Source organism: Parasteatoda tepidariorum, chromosome 2, assembly GCF_043381705.1.
Source record: "Parasteatoda tepidariorum isolate YZ-2023 chromosome 2, CAS_Ptep_4.0, whole genome shotgun sequence".
Taxonomy (NCBI): Eukaryota; Metazoa; Arthropoda; class Arachnida; order Araneae; family Theridiidae; genus Parasteatoda; species Parasteatoda tepidariorum.
Window position 1 is genome coordinate 104,425,226 of NC_092205.1, and position 8,705 is coordinate 104,433,930.

Consider the following 8,705-nt stretch of genomic DNA (forward strand, 5'->3'; position numbering starts at 1 on the left):
ATAAATATTTGCAATCTATACATGCCCGAGTTTACTCGGGATAATAAATATTTGCAATCTATACATGCCCGAGTTTACTCGGGATAATAAATATTTGCAATCTATACATGCCCGAGTTTACTCGGGATAATAAATATTTGCAATCTATACATGCCCGAGTTTACTCGGGATAATAAATATTTGCAATCTATACATGCCCGAGTTTACTCGGGATAATAAATATTTGCAATCTATACATGCCCGAGTTTACTCGGGATAATAAATATTTGCAATCTATACATGCCCGAGTTTACTCGGGATAATAAATATTTGCAATCTATACATGCCCGAGTTTACTCGGGATAATAAATATTTGCAATCTATACATGCCCGAGTTTACTCGGGATAATAAATATTTGCAATCTATACATGCCCGAGTTTACTCGGGATAATAAATATTTGCAATCTATACATGCCCGAGTTTACTCGGGATAATAAATATTTGCAATCTATACATGCCCGAGTTTACTCGGGATAATAAATATTTGCAATCTATACATGCCCGAGTTTACTCGGGATAATAAATATTTGCAATCTATACATGCCCGAGTTTACTCGGGATAATAAATATTTGCAATCTATACATGCCCGAGTTTACTCGGGATAATAAATATTTGCAATCTATACATGCCCGAGTTTACTCGGGATAATAAATATTTGCAATCTATACATGCCCGAGTTTACTCGGGATAATAAATATTTGCAATCTATACATGCCCGAGTTTACTCGGGATAATAAATATTTGCAATCTATACATGCCCGAGTTTACTCGGGATAATAAATATTTGCAATCTATACATGCCCGAGTTTACTCGGGATAATAAATATTTGCAATCTATACATGCCCGAGTTTACTCGGGATAATAAATATTTGCAATCTATACATGCCCGAGTTTACTCGGGATAATAAATATTTGCAATCTATACATGCCCGAGTTTACTCGGGATAATAAATATTTGCAATCTATACATGCCCGAGTTTACTCGGGATAATAAATATTTGCAATCTATACATGCCCGAGTTTACTCGGGATAATAAATATTTGCAATCTATACATGCCCGAGTTTACTCGGGATAATAAATATTTGCAATCTATACATGCCCGAGTTTACTCGGGATAATAAATATTTGCAATCTATACATGCCCGAGTTTACTCGGGATAATAAATATTTGCAATCTATACATGCCCGAGTTTACTCGGGATAATAAATATTTGCAATCTATACATGCCCGAGTTTACTCGGGATAATAAATATTTGCAATCTATACATGCCCGAGTTTACTCGGGATAATAAATATTTGCAATCTATACATGCCCGAGTTTACTCGGGATAATAAATATTTGCAATCTATACATGCCCGAGTTTACTCGGGATAATAAATATTTGCAATCTATACATGCCCGAGTTTACTCGGGATAATAAATATTTGCAATCTATACATGCCCGAGTTTACTCGGGATAATAAATATTTGCAATCTATACATGCCCGAGTTTACTCGGGATAATAAATATTTGCAATCTATACATGCCCGAGTTTACTCGGGATAATAAATATTTGCAATCTATACATGCCCGAGTTTACTCGGGATAATAAATATTTGCAATCTATACATGCCCGAGTTTACTCGGGATAATAAATATTTGCAATCTATACATGCCCGAGTTTACTCGGGATAATAAATATTTGCAATCTATACATGCCCGAGTTTACTCGGGATAATAAATATTTGCAATCTATACATGCCCGAGTTTACTCGGGATAATAAATATTTGCAATCTATACATGCCCGAGTTTACTCGGGATAATAAATATTTGCAATCTATACATGCCCGAGTTTACTCGGGATAATAAATATTTGCAATCTATACATGCCCGAGTTTACTCGGGATAATAAATATTTGCAATCTATACATGCCCGAGTTTACTCGGGATAATAAATATTTGCAATCTATACATGCCCGAGTTTACTCGGGATAATAAATATTTGCAATCTATACATGCCCGAGTTTACTCGGGATAATAACTATTTGCAATCTATACATGCCCGAGTTTACTCGGGATAATAGCTATTTGCAATCTATACATGCCCGAGTTTACTCGGGATAATAACTATTTGCAATCTATACATGCCCGAGTTTACTCGGGATAATAGCTATTTGCAATCTATACATACCCGAGTTTACTCTGGATAATAACTATTTGCAATCTATACATGCCCGAGTTTACTCGGGATAATAGCTATTTGCAATCTATACATACCCGAGTTAAGTCGGGATAATAGCTATTTGCAATCTATACATACCCGAGTTTACTCGGGATAATAGCTATTTGCAATCTATACATACCCGAGTTTACTCGGCATAATAGCTATTTGCAATCTATACATGCCCGAGTTTACTCGGGATAATAGCTATTTGCAATCTATACATACCCGAGTTTACTCGGGATGATAGCTATTTGCAATCTATACATACCCGAGTTTACTCGGGATAATAGCTATTTGCAATCTATACATACCCGAATTAAGTCGGGATCATCAGGGAAGCTGTTAAACTATGAAAATGAATGTTTTGATCGCCCTTGAGAAATATGTTTCTATCCTATAACAAAGTAGGATGAAAAGCTGAAATAACAATTGAAACGCTCGAATGATATCTTTTTGCAACTATTTTAAATAAAAGAACACGAATGAAATTTCAGCATTAAAATATGTTTATTCATATATACTATACAATATTTACAATGATGAAAATTTTACAAAGCACATTTATCATAAAATGATTTTTTTTTACTCATAGAAAGTATATAAAGAGAATTGATTTTTCTTCATTCTTTTAGAACATTTTTAACACAGGTTTAATGGTTGAGATCCAAATTTGAATATATATATATATTCACTTTGAAGTCCATTAGCGTTTATAGTAATTTAAATTTATGGAAAGTAGGCACGAATTCTTTAAAAATATACAAATATACTTAATTGAATGGTTTAAAAAATTAGTTTACTTAAATTTTGCAGAGATTTTTTTTTTTTTTTTTTTTTTTTTTGCATTAAGTAGAAGCATAGATCTATACTGTGAAATAAAATCCTATATTTCGTTATTTTTATTTTTAAAAAAAATAATAGGTTTTTGAAAGTGGTTTAGAATCTTGAACGGAAGTTGCATGCTACCGTAAAATTCTGATGTCTGTTAAATCCTACGTTTTACCGCAAAGGCTTGGAAAGAGTAACAATCGGACTTTTACCGAGCTAATTTGGTCATTTTACCGGTAAAACCAAGTATTTATTAAATTTCGTGTTTTTATTTTACCGCAGCACATAGCAATAGTTCATCTTACCACTTAATTGATAGTGTGTAGACTAAATGATTTATTTGAAGAATGTAATAGTGTTACGCTATTACACAACTATCGTTGAATTTGAAAATCAAAACTAAATTTTCAGTTAATAGGCTACAAAAACTCTTGAATAATTGAAATATATTTCCAAGCTAATCGACATTTTTCGTCATCTCATTGCCTTCAAATGAATCGTTTCATTAAATGACGTCAATAAAGGCGATTAAAGAATGGCAACTGTTCTAGAAATTGTTGCTGTCTGTGTCACATTTATTCGCATGATCTTTAAAATTTTCGTTAGGGTTCATACTTTCTTAGCGCTGTAACTTCTGTTTGTTCTAGTTCTCTCTCTTTGTAACAGCGTGAGTGCTACCTTTTCCAGTTTTCAATGAACGATCGCTTACACCGTGAGCTTCGAACGCACTCTATTCGATTTAAACTGACTTCGCACATTTTTACAACACTTTTGCTATGAAAGACAAACGGATACTTTTTGTTTGCTTTAAACTCAAATGCAGAGAGCAAATTTCTTGAGGGATGTGTGTTGATTCCTTCGATATTCTTCTTTTGAAATACACACTTGAGGGAAAACATCCATTCTGGCAAACCGACAAGCACCAATGAAAGTACAGTGGTATCGGTACTCAGAGGCAAACACCTGGAAGGAAAGAGTTAAAATAATAAACATACAGTATTCCAAAAAAGACTTCACATAACGGACATTGTCTAAAAAGTGTATACTTTGTGCTACGTTGACAAAAAAGCACAAATCAGGGTACAGAAATCCTTCCTAAGTGTCTGAACACAAAATGACAGAAGAAAGGTAACCATGCACACACGTGGATAGTGATTTAACGTCCAGAGGACATACCTGTGGGTTAGGGGTGCACGACCTACGGCCCACCGACTGTTCATGTGCAGCTCGCAAAAGCTTCTGGGCCCAATAAATTTTTTAAAAAAATTTGAAGAGTAAAAAAAATGACGAAAATTTTGAATCATACATTTGAGTCATCACTTTTTGACGAGCTCAATTTGCATAAATTCTATTGTAAATCCGTGTTACTCGATCGCTTTTTTCGCCATAATTGCTTCAGAATTTCTCAAGGTTTTTAAAAAATCCAATACTTTTAATACTATATTAAGATACGCGAATTTTGAATTTGAGTCATCACTTTTTATCTCGCATTATTTTTGCCAATTTCGTCTCAAATCCAAGTGATTTTTCCTACACATTTTGTTCAATTAAAATATTTCATTTGAATTTGTATTCATCATTAAAATACGTACTTATTGATTTTTTTAAACTTTCATTCTATAAAGATTGTTTTTTTTTTAAAGTTAGATTTTTTTTAAGAAAAGAATTTTAGTGATATGACAGAAAACACCCCATTTTTGTTATCCAATTTTTGTATTTTTTTTATCATTAAAAGTATTTTTAAAAATTAAAAGTACTTAAAAGCATTCATTAGGCGATTTTTTAATTTCAAGAAAAAGTAAAATCATTTCATTTTGGTATTGTTTGTCTAAAAATAAAGGAAGATTGAGTACAGAGAGAAAATAGGATACACCATAAAAATTAAGAGCTTGTCAATTTAATCACCCAAATAGTCCATATACAATAAAAGCTGCTTTTTCTGAACCTCTTTAAACGCAATTTTTGATAATAGTTCTTAGAAAACAAAAAATTAAGGTAATTTAGATGGATAAAGCTACCAGCAAGGAGTTAAACACTGCATTATATAAGAGCTAATTTTTTTTAAAGTTTTGGTTTTTGTCTATACATAATAATAAACGCGGCTGTGTGTGTGTCTGTCTGTAATCACAATATATCGCCCCAGAAGCCTCGCCCAGGCACGAAACTCGGCACGTAATTGTGTTCTGACATAATGAAGAATTTTTTTTTTCTTTTTCAAAAATTTGGATTAGTTTTTTAGTTATCAGCCATTTTGTAAGAAAATCTAAGCTTTTTCGTCTTCAAAGAGCCAAATTCAAAAAACTATTAAAAAATGCATATCTCTCATAAATGTATGCTAATGCGAACCTTACAATTGAAATATTAATTTCCGACAACTTAAACCAATAATATATGAAGGACTATATAATTTAATTGTAAGGTTCGCATTAGTTAACATTTATCAAAGTGGAGAAAAGTTTAACTTTTGTATTAAAAATGTGGCAACATATTCCATACGTAAATAGAACGCTTCGCTTTGATATATTTGTCGCTATTCATCTGGATATGAAGACAAAATTGCAGGACAGTAACACTTTAATTGTCCACTAATCTTCATATTTCCTGCTATGTTTTAAAAAACTTTATTTGTGAAAACCTTTAGCGTGGCGGACAGATGGCCGCCTTAAACGGCTAGTAACATAATAAAATGACGATTAAAATGTGAACAAGAAGATGAAAAAATGTATTAAGTTCATCACAATTGTTTTAAAAAAAATCTTTTTTTACTAGTTTTTGCTGTGTTGTTCCCTCTTAAGGGTAATAATCATCACGAAAAACCCTGTACTTTAATAAAGTATCAATAAACATTATAAAAAATTTTCTCTACCATTAACCTTGTGTATTGTTTCTTTTTGTCGAAATTTTAAGCTCTGGAAATTCTTTGCCGACTATCAATGAAAATATTTACAGGGTATCTGCTACATTTGAGATTTTCAAATTCATGACTTAATGAAGTTACTAATTTCTCCAGAGAGAAAAAAAATAATAAATTTAAAAAGCATTTTAAAAACATTAATTGAAATATATAACCAAAACTGTTACACTCTGCATCTTCATATTTATAGATTTTAAATTTAAATAACAGAGTAAAGAAAAAGTTTTTTTTTCTCAAATGGCAGGCACTGATCATTATTCTTCGCCTTAGAAGATACCGGAATTGTTACTCTTTTCACGTTACCCAGTGGGCACCTGTCAACCAAAGTCACGGAGGCGAGCAACATGACCCACGCCACACTGCTACAAACCCGTTTATAGGGTGGGCCACATTCACACGTCACACACAACAGAGGACAACACATAGAGAGAGAAACATCCATGCCCAGAGCGGGATTCGAACCTGCAGTTAGGCGCACTAACCGCTCGGCCACCTGGCCGGCAGTAAAGAAAGAGTTGAAGCAATAAAATAAACAAAAAAAATTCAGAAGCAAAAAAAAATTTTTTTTTCATTTTTTTTTCAGCAGAATTATATTCTAAAGATGCTTTTCTTGCTCATCGGAAAGGAAAGAAATACTCTGGATTTTTCTGTTCTCATTTCAGAATATATAAAAAAAAATCACTAATGACTAGTTTGCTTCAGTTAGAATTTTAAATTGATAAAATAAAAATAATAAATAACAAAATTTCTGAAATCACAGAAGTTTAAAAGATAATTCGCTCTAGAAATGATGTTTTTTCTTTCATATTTTGAAAAAACACCGTAACTTTTAAAGAACATGATAAAAACATTTTATATTTTAATAAAATATGACTGTGAGTGGGGATTTTGTTATAAATTGAGATATTCGAAACACCATGAAATTGGGAAAGGGGATAAGTCCATTTTAGAAATTAGATTTTTCAGTGACCTAAATCCATGACTTTTCATGATTTTTTAAAAAACAAATAGTTAAAATCATGACATTTCCTGACAAATTTTGTTCAATACTGAAATTCATGACTTTCCAGGTGTGCGGATACCCTGTTAATAATTATACAGTACAGAACCCGTTATCCGGAAATCAGAAAACCGGAAAACCAAAAAACCGGAACGAAATTCGATAAATTTTCTCGCCATTTAAAAAAAAAACATTTTTTTTTCCTCATAAGATTTTACGATTTTTCTTTCTTTTTTTAAAGATGTTTACCTTACCATCATTTTGGAAATAATCATTAGTGTATTACTTCATCGTTTTTTCTTAGTTTTAAGATTATTTCCAATTTTCTTTTTTTTAAGTTGGGTTTAACAATAAAAAAAATGGCTTTTTGTAGCGATTCAGAAAACCGTAAAAATCAGTTATCCGGAATAGCGATTGTCCCGACCTTTCCGGATAATTGGTTACCTACTGTATAAACAGTTTGGTAGGCATAAAAATTGTACATAAGCCATAATAACCAAAATAAATGGTTTGCAGAAGTTTTATAAAATTAAAATATTTATCCGTATAACTTACTTTGCACACTACTTGGTAAACATGTAAAGTAGTGTCGTCTCCTTTTTTCCTCTCTAACATAGTATATATACACTCCAAATCAATGACAACGCTGAGCAAGTTATTAATAGCTGAAGTAGAGCACTTATTTAGATGACAAATATGATCTTCTGAAATGATAAAAGAGAGAAAAAAAATTTTTTTTTTAAAAATTAAACAGTAGCCTATTTTGTTTTTTTAAAACATTTTTTTTTTTGAAAGTCAAGAGTTAATATTAATTTACAAAAACAATTATCATTAAAAAATGCTGTATACTTTCAATTTTGATTAAACTTCAGAATTTCAAATCAAAAAGCAATAACGTTAAGAAAAAAATGTAAGAGAACGGGAAAAAATCCATTGATAATGTTAATTCTTTGATAAATTCAATGATAATGTTAAATAACAAGTAGTGAATTAAATTTAGAGTTAGNTTTGGGTCGAGGGCAAAAAAACGAAGAAAAAAAGTTTAGAGGGCCAAGTAAAAACTTCTAAAATAGAAAAACGATATGCAAGTTTTAAATTAAATATTTAATGATATGAATGAAATTGCGATTTCATTTTTAAAAGAAGTTTATATTGAGGTTCCAAGTGAGATGTACTTATTTTAATGCTCAAAGCTAAATGTTTGACTGTTAGTCTAGTTCTGAAGGGATTTTTTCTAAGGTTTATAGTTGAAAACACTTGTTCAAGCAAACATAGCACTGATGAAGCAAATGAAGCAAACATAGCACTGATTTTCTGGGCATGAATGTTAAATTTGGGAAACTAGCGTTTGGTAATGATTTGTAAAACTCAAACTATGGCATATTTAGAAACAACTGCTTCAAATGGCGCCAATCTACGGCTATTTTATAAAGAAATTTTGCTTTCAACATTTTACCAATTGAAGCTGCATATTTCCATCAATTTTTGTTTTGTAGAACAAAAATAGAGCAAGTAAAAAGGTCTTCAATACTTTGTTAAAAAAGAAGGAACAAAAATAGCTTTAAACAAAGTAGACAAAAAATGGATGTATATTGTTTATATTCGTCACAGATCGGCAAGTTAAAATTCTATCCGCAGGCCGGATAAAACCTTACGGCGGGCCGTAGTTTGCCCATCCCTGCTTTAAAGGGTGCTTTTACGCATACATTAAA